Source organism: Equus przewalskii, chromosome 9, assembly GCF_037783145.1.
Source record: "Equus przewalskii isolate Varuska chromosome 9, EquPr2, whole genome shotgun sequence".
NCBI classification, from domain to species: Eukaryota; Metazoa; Chordata; class Mammalia; order Perissodactyla; family Equidae; genus Equus; species Equus przewalskii.
Genome location: NC_091839.1, coordinates 8,982,672 through 8,995,295, shown reverse-complemented (window position 1 = coordinate 8,995,295; position 12,624 = coordinate 8,982,672). Strand labels below are relative to the sequence as shown.

At 40.1% G+C, this 12,624-nt stretch overlaps 1 protein-coding gene and 1 pseudogene across 1 annotated transcript in view; one reads left to right on the top strand and one right to left on the bottom strand.

Moving 5' to 3' along the window:
• Positions 1-3,211, bottom strand: part of LOC103552493 (zinc finger protein 30-like) — a 66,584-nt gene extending 63,373 nt beyond the window's left edge. The window contains exon 1 of the mRNA XM_070559516.1: positions 3,030-3,211. The gene's annotated coding sequence lies outside the window, so the exon portion shown is untranslated. The remainder of the gene's footprint in view (positions 1-3,029) is intronic.
• A 7,917-nt stretch (positions 3,212-11,128) lies between these two features.
• On the top strand, positions 11,129-12,044 carry LOC103552494 (macrophage migration inhibitory factor pseudogene; annotated as a pseudogene).
• The last annotated feature ends 580 nt before the right edge of the window (positions 12,045-12,624 follow it).

Sequence of the window (12,624 nt, the reverse complement as noted above, 5' to 3'; positions counted from 1 at the left end):
CTGTCCCCACCAGAGAATAATTTTTGATAGTCCAAAATTAAAAACAGAAAAATCTCACAGCAGGCAAAGAAGTTAAATATATAATGCTCTGCTATACTGTGACATACTGTGCCGTAATTAATAAGGATGATATTAAACCATGCAATTGATGGAAAACAAGATTAAAAGAATTGCTTGGTGAAGATGGTAGGTTTAAAAAAGTATGCATAATTTAAGAGGTGGTATCCAGTTGAAATTAAGAAACAGGCATTGGGGCTGGCCTCGTGGCCAAGTCGTTGGGTTTGCGCACTCCGCTTCAGTCACCCCGGGTTCTGCCGGTTCGGATCCACGAGGCAGACAAGGCACTGCTTGTCAAGCCATGCTGAGGCAGCATCCCGCATGGCACAGCCGGAGGGACCTACAGTTGGAGTATACGGCTATGTGCTCGGGGGCCTTGGGGAGAAGAAGAAGAAGAAAAAAAGGACTGGCAACAGATGTTGGCTCAGGTGCCAATCTTAAAAAAAAAAAGAAAAGAAACAGGCACTGTTTTCAGACTTTCAGGAAGTGATATTGAGCTCTGAGCTATGAGAGTTAAAAATACCTCAGCACCTGTTTATTCATCAGCAAAGCAGGGATAAGAGTATCACCTACGACATATGACCATCTTGAAGACTAAAATGTGTATCAGCATGACTAATGGAAATTATCTATCATCATTCAAGATGAAAATTATTCCACGTCCCTGAAACTTTTATTAGAAAAGGAAGTTAAGTTTGGTGCTCCCTGTTTTTATTATATTAAAACTATGCTTCTTGGGCTTTCTCTTTCTTATAATCCTAATTTTTAAAATTTAAAGACCTCCACTTGAGAAAACAGAATTCTGCTTAATAAAATCATGAGTTAAAAAAAAGAGAGAGAGAGATTATTAAACAAAAAAAGAGAAAATGTCCCTTTCCTCAGTCCCCAGCAGCTACAGACAGCAAGAAAAACTCTGTTCAGCATCTTAAATTTGTTCCAAGAACAGCACAATAAAACTGAAAACATTAACTGGAGAATGAATCTTATTCATCTGCACAATAGGAGAGTTATATAAACACTCATAATCTTTATCTTCTGATATAATAACTATGTTTGGAAATATTATTTGCACTTGCAAAACACCTAAAAATCAGAGATTAGTCCTGTTTTTTTCTGAAAGTAATCTTAAATCTCTAAACTACTAATTCTATTTAGTAATATGGTGTACTGGTAATAAAGTTTTAAATAACATTTCTATGAACTAAAAGGTTTAACTACTGGAATGTCTTTCAAACAAGAAGTTCCTGGCCCTGTCCTCTTCTCTCTACATGCACAGAGGTATAAAGACACCTATGAACTGAATTAGATTTCTTTTTCAAACTAACAGTTGGACTCTGTTTCCTTTATTTGATTAATTCTATTCTGCTGAAACAAAACCACATGGAAATGGAAAAATAAACACTGGAAAAAATACACTAAAATATTTAAGGTGATTATCTCTAGACAGAAAGATTATGGGTTATTCTTGCTTTCTTAATAAATTTATCAGGAAATAAAATTTTTTTTGCAATAAACCTGCATTCATTCCATCATCATAAATACAACATAAAGATATTTCAAAGTATTGAAAATATTTATAGACATCACTTTGGGAAGAAGCTTTACCTTTCTCATTTAAAAAACATGTAGATATTAGGCCTGTGAAAAAATGGGCTATTATCAACGTGATTGAAACAAATAACCACTTACCTGTTCTTGAAAATTCTTTAGCTGTACTGCATTGGTACAATTAAGAGATATCTCACTATAAATACTTTAACACTAATGGAGACGGATATTGCCTTTGCAAATTAATAAGAATATGTACACAAAATAGGCTGAAAAGTTTTGAGTGCACGGAAAATGCCCAAGAAATGTGGCTAAACTCCTTCCTTCTCTGAATAACTTATTAAACCAGCATTTTGCAGACAATCCTTGCAAAAAGTTTTCACAAAATTCTCTTTTCAAAATGAGCTGCATATAAATAAATAATCAATTTACTAAAGTACTAATATCTACAATATAAAGACAGCTTAACGTTAGATCATACCCATTTTTTCGTATAATGAGTAATTCTTATGAACAGAATTTTTATTACCTGCATAATATTCTACCCCATGGATGGCAGTGATTTTCTTAACTATTTCCATTATCTTGATCATCAATTTCATGCCAAACCATACGAACGTATAACAATCTTTGCAGATCAAAAATCCAGATCTAAATCTTTTGGGTTATGTACATCTTACAAAAATGCATTTTTACAAAGCATAGAGGAATTCTCTATACAACTACGAGGGGTCGGTCTGTGGTCCCCTGTAAACCCACAAATATTAGGGACCCCTGGTCCGAACTCCTGTTCCGAAAAACTTTAGCATTTGTCTAGTAATTAGACGTGCAAACACTCATGACATTAACTTCACACTTTCGATACTTCCGAGCTACAGAAATCTTAAGGGCGAACGATCCAGAATAAACACAGCACCGAGGGAGCACGACGTCCCACCCTCCACGGCCGCGGCCCTGTGACGGCGCGCAGCCACACGGAAGGAAGAAGAGCCTGGAATCCGGGTCAGACTCGCGGCAGTTCCCGCGCTCGGAGCTCAGGGAACGCGGTCGCTCTCAACCATGCACACGACCCCCGAGAAGCCCCGGGGGGCACAGTCCCCGGGAGGAAGCCTGTTCTTGAAGTCTCCACCCAGATGCCCCCAGGAGCCCGCGGCGGGGACAATTCCTGATCTGCACGCCCGTCCTTTCGGGTCTGCACCTTCTCACCAAGACCTTTTCTCGGGCTCAGTGTTCCCCACGTGCGGCCACATCTCCGCGGCAGCCGAGCGGGGCTGACAGGAGGGCCGAAGAGGCGGGGACCGAGAGGCACGCGCCACCCGACCCCACAGAGCCCCGTAGCCCCCGCGACCCCGTCACCCAGGACGCCGCGCCCCTCCCGGCTCCCAGCCCTGCGCCCCCTCGCTCGGACCCCCGCGGCCCCTCACCCGCTCCCGTCCCGCGGGCTTCGGGTTGCGACGCTGCGTCCTTCCCGCGCGACCCGCGCCCGTCTCCTCCTCACGCGCGGCCCCCACCGGGACGGAAACGCGCCGAGGCGACGTCCCTGCGCCCGTGAAGGCGGCTCCGGGGTCGCCACCGTCCGTGGGAAGCACCGCCCGCCGCCCCGGAGGCTTCTGGGAGGGCCGGACTCGGCTGCGCAGGCGCACATCCCGCTGTGCTGGCGGCCGACCTGAGGCCGGGGGTGGCCTCGGGCGTCCCGGAGGAGGAGGCGCGTCCGGGCGGGAGGGACTGGAGGGTTCGGAGAGGGGCTGCGGGGCGCTTCCCTTCCGAGGCCGCAGGCCTGTGTGTGCCGGGCCGCCCTGTGGGATCAGCGATGTGACCCGAGGACGGTCGCGTGCGAGTTCCTGAAGGTGGGTTCATAATCCAACCAGACTGTGCGTGCGTGTGTTACGCGTGTGCGTGAGTGTATCCCTTCCCTATCACGCTCAATGCCACAGGTACTTACTATGGATATTTTTGACTTGAAGCTTCTGAGGTCACATAACTGTTTATTGGCAAAGCCATGTTTCCAGCTGAGAAATCTTCTCATTGTAGAAAAAAGGAGAATGAATTTTGGTCCCTTTTTCAAGATCACCGATTGCAGGAATTCCCTGCAAGCTAAAGCAAAAAGCAATACCTTATTAAACATCTTACAATATTATGTCCACCAGAAATGGACTGTTGCTAAGCAGTTCTTTTCATCCATCTTTGCTGTATTATGAATTCATGGACTTGACTGTGTTTAAAAGCCCATAGGTTGAGAAAGATCTTTTAATGTATAATGCCTGGTCATGAGATCTCATTGAAAAATACTTTGCTTCTCAGTTGTTTGGACAGTGAAGATAAATTACGGTCTGAGGATCAAAATCTGAGCAGAATCAAGGCTGCATCCCTATGTACCTAGATTCTTGAGAAGGTTCAGGAAAGGTGAAATGGAAAGTTCTCATCAAAGGATGCCCTTACATTCGTTACCAGCATCACAACATTTTAAATATGCAAGCCATGCACAAAGTAACATTTCAAAAAGTATATGAAGTTTAAATGAAAATGTGAGCAACCTCTTCTGCCATATATTTCAGACATAGAGTAGCTAACAGAATCCACAACATTTTGATTTTGGTGTGTATCCTTCCAGATAAGTTATTTTCAAATAAAATATACAGATTCACATATAAATATATATAATATGCTTATGCAGTTACAAATACTGTGTATGTTGTAAGCATACATAAGTATATATTTTTTTCACACAAATGTGTTTCCAAATCAGCATATAAGGAATGTAATCATTTTCAACAACTGCAAAGCCACAGTATGTGTAACTCAACCCCCTTTTAAGAAACAAAACTCTACCAGTAGATAATTAAGGACTTTCCTGTTTTTTTCTTACAAACAATATTCCAATTAATAGTCCTCCATTAACTTCAGTTTGCACATTTGTAGGCTTATATGTCAGTTAAATTCTCAAAAGTGGATTTGCTGTTTGCATTTTAACTTGTGATGTTGACAGATTTCTCATCCTGATTATACCATTTTCTATTTTCACAGCAGTGTATGAATGTCTTTTTCTGCTACCAACATTTTCCACTTTAACTCTCAGTTCTTATTGTAATGTTCCCCTGTCTCCCAACCTGAAGAAATTATCTCAAAGACTCCTTTTCCCTCTGAGTCAACACTCAATGAGGATTCCTTACCTGTAATTTTAGCCCCATCTGTTTTATAAATAGAGCAAAAGTATAATATTATTCCTTTTAGATTTTTAGGCTTAGTAAAATAAAATTTCAGTCACAGACTAAGTTTATTTTTAGTAGCTCGACTGCTGACAGTGCATAAAAACTATGCTGCCAACATAGCTAGCACTTCTATTTGAAGGTTGATTGAGCTTTGTAAAAATCCTATTCCGTGCAGATGCTGACAACTCATGGAATAGTGGTACAAATGAGTAGGAAGGTGTTTTGTCAGCCACTGCTGATGGATGGAGTCCTGCCCCAGGGTTCTGGAGCTGTCTGAACACATGACACCCAGACACTAGATAGATGAGATTGAAGCAGTTTATTAGTCACATATCCTCACATCCTAGGGGAGGAGGACACCACATGCCTCAGGGTGGTGTCGTCTGGGAGCAGAGTAAAACAAGAGCCACGGGAGCGGGATTTATTCTAACAAGAGGAGGAGGTGCCCTCTGTTTCCTGTGGGAGGATGTGGTTGGTTTGATTAAGTTTGTGGCTGTTAGGGAGATGAATCACTTCAGTTGATGACCAGGTGGGTGCAGTTGGTCTGGCTGATATGGGAACTCACTGGGTGAGTGCATTTCCCCCTGGCTGCTGGGCATATCTTGTGAGAACAGGGGAACTCAGGGTTAGGCTTTTGGATCTCTCTGAGGTTCAAAGATACCAAAGATTACAGCACATGTAATTTTAGGCCTTACACTACAAGAGAAAGAAGACATGAAATATTTGCTCTCTGATAAATTTCATTACAAAAATTAATAAAATTATCTGAGAAATTTAAAAAAAATACAAGAGAGTCAAATTATCCATAATATAGTTGTTCTATAAAAACCAATGTGAACATTTCAATAACGTGTGTTAACTATTTTTTGGTGTGCATTTTAAAGCACCGTTACTTAGTATGTAGTATCTCCTCCTTTTGGCACTTAATATCCTAATAAAACAATTTCCACATATTAAAAAATAATCCTCAAAAAATTTTAAAAAATAAAAGAAAACCTCATATAACTCAACAGAACAAAACCAAACTCTCTGATTAAAAAATGAGAAGAGTATCTGAATACACATTTTTCCAAAGAAGACATACAAATGGCCAACAGGTATATGAAAAAGCGCTCAACCTCACTAATCACCAGGGAAATGCAAATCAAAACCACAATGAGATAACACCTCACACCTGTTAGAATGGCTATTATCAAAAAGACAATAGGGCCCGCCCGTGGCCAAGTGGTTGGGTTTGTGCCTTCTGGTGCCCAGGGTTTCGCAGGTTCGGATCCTCGGCATGGACCTAGCACTGCTCATTGAGCCATGCTGAGGCAGCGTCCCACACAGCAGAGCCAGAAGGACCTACAGCTAGACCATACAACTACGTACTAGGGGGCTCTGGGAAGAGGAAGTATTAGCTCAGGTGCCATTCTTTAAAAAAAAAAAACAAAAACAAAAATAACAAGTATTGGCAAAGATGTGGTGAAAAGGGAACCCTTGTGCACTGCTTGTGGGAATATAAATCAGTGCGGCCACCATGGAAAACAGTATAGCGGTCCCTCAAAAACTTAAAATCAGAACTACCATATGATCCGGCAATTCCACTTCTGAGTATTTATCTGAAGGAAACGAAATCACTATCTTGAAAATATATCTGCACCTCCATGTTCATCGCAGCATTATTTACAGTAGCAAAGACTTGGAAACAACTAAGTGTCCACTGACAGATGAATGGATAAAGAAAATGTGATACACACACATACAGTGGAATATTCATATTATTCAGCCATAAAAAAAAGGAAATCTTGCCATTTGCAACAACATGGATGGACTGTGAGGGCATTATGCTAAGTCAAATTAAGTCAGAGAAAGACAAATACAGTGTGATCTCACTTATATGTGGAATATTAAAAAAAAAAAACCCAAACTCATAGATACAGAGAACAGATTGGTGGTTGCCAGAGGGTGGGGGTAGGGGGTGGGAAAAATGGGTGGAAAAAAAAAAACCCTTTACAAACATTTAGTGACTGCATAATTATATTAAAGGTGTTCCATTATTTGCATAGGCATCCCAATCTTTTGGGCATTTAATTGTTTCCACTATTGTGTAGTTATAAATAAAGCTGATATTAATATATATTTATACTGAAAGACTTCTATAGATTTTAGATTACTTTCTTATGACTGATCAATTATTAAAAGTGACTTGAAAAATAATTTTTATTACTCCTAATTAAAATTTCCTCCAGACTGTGTAAAAATCCTGACCTCACCTGTGTTTCCACAATTGACTGCCATGTAATTTTAGAGAGTGAGTCTTGAGATGCACTCACAAAGGGAATCATTGCAGGAGAGAAGGCTGGAGGTTCTTTTCTATATAGCTTTCAAGAACTCAAAGAGAAGCCCATTCCTCTCTTATTTTATACCAATTCTATTTTTTTCTCTTATCTCTTTTACTGGCTTGACTATAAAAGAAAAAACCAACACTCAATAAGAGACACATTTTTCTCCTAAAAGATATTCACAGAATTGCTGTAGCTATGTGACTTTGTTTTCTTGAAGGGACATATGTCATCAGGTCATGGAAATGTCATAGAATTGGATGTCATCAATCTCATGTTATTTACTCCTTGAAAACCAGATAATGATCTGAGACACTGGGGCCCCAGTGATTGCTGGAATTCGATAAAATGACCTGGGACCAAAAAGGGATATTGGGCAAGTTCTAAAACATTTGCTATCTCAATTGCAGAGGAATGAATGAGAGAATGGAAGCTTTACCAAGTTGATTTCAGGAGATTTTCCCAACATAGGCTTCTACCATAGGGATATTATCCCAAGCACAGAAATTCCTATTATCCCAAACCATTTGAAAAACTGTCACTTACTTTTGAGGAGCCAGGGAGGATATGTGGACCTCTGCACTGGGAGCAGAAGCAGTTAACAGTGGAGCATTACTGCTGTCGGCCGAGGGAAACTTCGTTACACCAGACCTTCATAATGCACACAACAAAGTTCAGAGCTGTGAGGAAATTCACTTTTCTTATGAATGTGCCCACATTTAGTACAAATACAGAAATTTTTGCTGATCAAAAAAGATGGGATGTATCTTTATAACATGTCAGATGAGAATCGAGGCAAACAATGCCCTTATTAATAAAAATGAAACAAGACAAAAACACTGAAGCAAGACTTCCAGTTTCTGGTTGAGCATTTAAGGAGTTTAGAAGTTGCTGTAACTTCCTAACAACAAGTAAAAAGCTGAACAAACTATAAAATCAACAAGTATTTAAGATTTGTCAGAAAATTGAGGTCACAGGTCAAACTGCTGCCCCCAAAATTGGAGATACAGAAAACCACAACTTCCTGGAGCAGAAACCTCCACAGGAACCAGTACCAGGCGAGAAGACAGACGAATTGCTGGAGGCTCGGCATGGATAAGCCTGAGACCCCAGGCCCCCAGCTGTCAGGGGCCCCCTGCTTTTGTGGCTTTACCTTCGTGAGCTCTACCACCTTCTCACAATGAAGATGATCAGAAAATCTCCCTGGGCTTCCACTGGGGGGAGGAGAACAAGAACCATTTTGAAATATGCCAGAGTATCTTCTACTTAACAAGGCCTGCACCAAACAGAAATTATTTTACCATAGCCTAAACTATTGGGGTTTTATCAGAACCTAACCAGCATGGGAGAAGGGAAACAATCAACTCTGGCCTACCTAGCCTAATATATGGGAGAAGGGAAATACCCAAATACAACCCCCTCTTGCCTTCCTGTACTACCTGTGGGGGTTAGAAAAGAAAATTGAGGAGCACTTGTGAAGTTCACACAGCAGGGACGCAAAAAGACTGAGACCTAATCATAGCACTATGGAATGTTTCCCCTGCCCCTACACCTTGCCACCATATTATTAAAGGCCTACTTACTGCAGTTTCTTCTACCCAGTACGTAATATCCACCTATCAGCAAAAAGTTACAAGGCATGCTAAAAGGCAAAAAACACAGTGTGAAGAGCCAGAATAATCATCAAAACCAGACCATATATGTCAGGGACGTTGGAATTATCTGACTGGTAAGTTAAAACTATGATTAATATGCTAAAGGCTCTAATAGAAAAAAAAGACAACATGCAATAACAGATGGGTAATGAATGTAAGCAGAGAGATGCAACTCCTAAGAATGAACGAAATAGAAATGTTAGAGATGAAATACCTTTTAAGGAAAATGAAAGAATGCCTTTGATGGGCTCAGTAGTAGACCACACATGGCTGAGGAAAGAATCTTTGAGCTTCAGGATATGTCAATAGAAACCTCTTAAACTAAAAAGCAAAGAGAAAAAAGACTGATAAAAACTGGAACAAGATATCCGAGAACTGTGGGACAACTACAAAAAGTATAACATACACACAATGGGAATTCCAGAAGGAGAAGAAAGAGAGAAAGGAACAGAATATTCGAAGAAAGAATTTCCCCCAATTAATATCATAGGCCAAACCACAGATACAAGAAGCTCAGAGAACACCAACCAGGATAAATGACAAAACAAAACAAAAAACCCATACGTACATCATATTCAAACTTCAGAAATTCAAAGATAAACAATTTTTAATGAAGCCAAAGAAAAAAACATATTACCTTGAGAAGAATTATATCTGACTTCTCAGTAAAGATGCAAGCAAGAACAGAGTGGAGTGAAATATTTGAAGTGTTGAGAGAAAAAAATCACCAACCTAGGATTCTGTACCCAGTGAAATTATATTCAAAAGTGGAGGAAAAAAAGGACTTTCTCAGACAAAAAGAAATTGAGGGAATTTGTTGCCAGTATACCTGCCTTGCAAGAAATGTTAAAAGAAGTTCTCAGATACACCTTAAGTATAGATAATTTTTATGTATCAAAGATACCTCAATAGAGCCTTTTTTTATAGGAAAAAAAGAACATTGAAGATCAGTACAAAAAACAAGGGATAAATCTAAAGTGAGTAGCAGTAACAAGAGAAAGCAGTATCTCAAGAGACAGTATGTCCTGAAATTTTAAAAACAAGCAAACAAGCCCAGCTTCAAAATTATTCTCAGAAAATCTTCAATGAAAATATTTACTTAAATGTGATACAGATTGTTCAGTGTTTGCAAAATAGTTCAACTGGAAACAGTATTAAGAAACCACACAGGGGCCAGCCCCATGGCTGAGTGGTTAACTTTGTGTCCTCTGCATTGGTAGCCCAGGGTTTGCCAGTTCGGATCCTGGGTGTGGACCTACACACCACTCATCAAGCAAGGCTGTGGCAGCATCCCACATAGAAGAACTAGAAGGACTTATAACTAGGATAGACAACTATGTGCTGGGGCTTGGGGAGAAAAACAAAAAGAGGAAGATTGGAAATAGATCTTAGCTCAGGGCCAATCTTCCTCATCAAAAAAAAAGCTCCAAAAACCAAAAAGAACCCAAATATTCTAAAAAAAAAAAAAAAAAAAAGGAACCACATATGTGAATATTCACTATTATTACTTGATAATAGCAATGGTTGAGTCCTCTTCCATAGCATCCAGTATATTCACTTTAAACTGTTCCAACAGGGCAGAAAAACCTACACTTTCCCTGAAAATGATAAAAATGTAACATCTAATATCTATTAATAAATATAAAATCATTAATAAACAAGCCAAAAAGAAGTTCTTCAGAGAGAAGGAAAACAATCTAGATCAGAAACTTGAATCCACATAAAGAAAGGATAAATAACTGAAGGTAAAATAAAAACTTATTTTTCTTAATTGATCCACCAACAATTTTTGTCCAAAATAATAATAGCAACAACGTATTACATCAAGTATGCATATATATGCTTATGCATGTTTTTATAGAAGTGAAATCAATGACAGCAATGATACAAGTGAGGGGATGGATAAACTCGGGATACTTTATTATTATAAGGTACTTGCACTACCCAAGAAGTGTTCTAGTACTGTTTGAAAGTGGACTTGCATTCCTTGTAAATGTATATTCCAAACTGTAGGGACTAAACCCCTAAAAGGAGAAAAAAAAAAGTAAGTACAACTGATATGCTAAGAAAGGAGAGAAAATAGAACCATATAAAATGCTCAGTTAAAACAAAAAGGCAGAAAAAGAGTGGATGACAAAAATAGGAACAAAGAACAATGGCAACAAATAGAAAATAGAAACAGATATGATTAATCCAGCTATATCAATAATCACTTTGAATGTCAGTGGTCTAAATGCACCAATTAAAAGACAGAGATTGGGCCAGCCCTATGGTATAATGGTTAAAGTTCTGCGCACGCCACTTCAGCAGTCCAAGTTCATGGGTTCAGATCCCAGGTGCAGACCTACACCATTCGTCAACCATGCTGTGGTGGCCAACCCACATACAAAATAGAGGAAGACTGGCACAGATGTTAGCTCTGGGCTAATCTTCCTCAAGCAAAAAACAGGAAAGTTGGCAACAGATGTTACCTCACGGCCAGTCTTCCTCAGCAAAAAAAAATTGTCAGAGTAGATCCATAAATACAACCCAAATATATGTTGTCCATAAGAAACCTACTTTTAATATAAAGATGTGGTTCTTGACTTGTGCTGGAGCACACGTAATTTGGTTTCTCTGCCTCAATCCTTACCAATCCTCTGCCATCATGCTGAGTTTTATGGTGAACACCAGTGTGCCCATGCCTCCTTACTGGATGGGCTGCTGTCTAAGCTCACCGAACAGCTGGCACAGGCCACAGGCAAGTCACCCCAGTGCACGTCACAGTGCATGTGATCCTGGACCAGCTCACAGCCTTTGGAAGCTCAAGCTAGAGATGCATGCTCTGCAGCCTACACAGCATTGGGAAGATTGGTGGTGCACAGAACCACTCCTACCGCAAGCTGCCATGCAGCCTGCTGGCTGAGTGCCTGCACGTCAGCCCCAGCAGGATTTATATCAACCTACTATGACATGAACATGGCTGACATGAGTGGGAACAGCTCCACCTTCCCCTTAGGGCCATGCACTGGCCTGACCTGCCTGCACCAGGCCCTGCGGCCCCTGGTATTCTGCCTGCATGGCTCCCAGCAACCCCTTAACCTCATGGTGGGAAGAAATAAAGTTTAAAAATAAAAAAATATACATACAGACATACATACACACACATATAGATTAAAGGTAATGACAAGGAGAAAGACCTACCATGATAACATTAATCAAAAGAAAGTGGGAGTAGTTATATTAACTTCAGATAGAGCAGACTTCAGAACAAGGAAAGTTATCAGGGATAAAGAAGGATATTACACAATTAGTAAGAAGTCAGTTCTCCAAGAAAATATAAGTCTTAATGTATATATGCCTAACAAAACAGCATCAAAATCCATGGGGCAAGGCTGGCCCCGTGGCCCAGTGGTTAATTTTGGCACCCTCTGCTTTCGTGGCCTAGGGTGGTGGGTTTGGATCACAGGTGCAAACCTACAGCACTTGTCACCCATGCTGTGTTGACAACCCACATATAAAATAGAGGAAGACTGGCACAGATGTTAGCTCAGGGCTAATTCTTCTTAAGTGAAAAAATGAAAAGAGGAAGTTTGGCAACAGATGTTAGCTCAGGGCTAATCTTCCTCACCAAAAAAGAAAAATAAAATAACCCATGAAAAAACAAAAAACATTAGGCAAAACTGATAGACCTTAAAGGAGAAATAGATTAATCCACTAATATAGATGGAGATTTATCCCTCCTCTATCAGAAATGGATGTATCCAGTGGGAAGAAAATCACTAAAGACATAGCTAAACTCAACAACACCATCAATCAACTGGATGTAATTTAATTAACATCTATAGACCT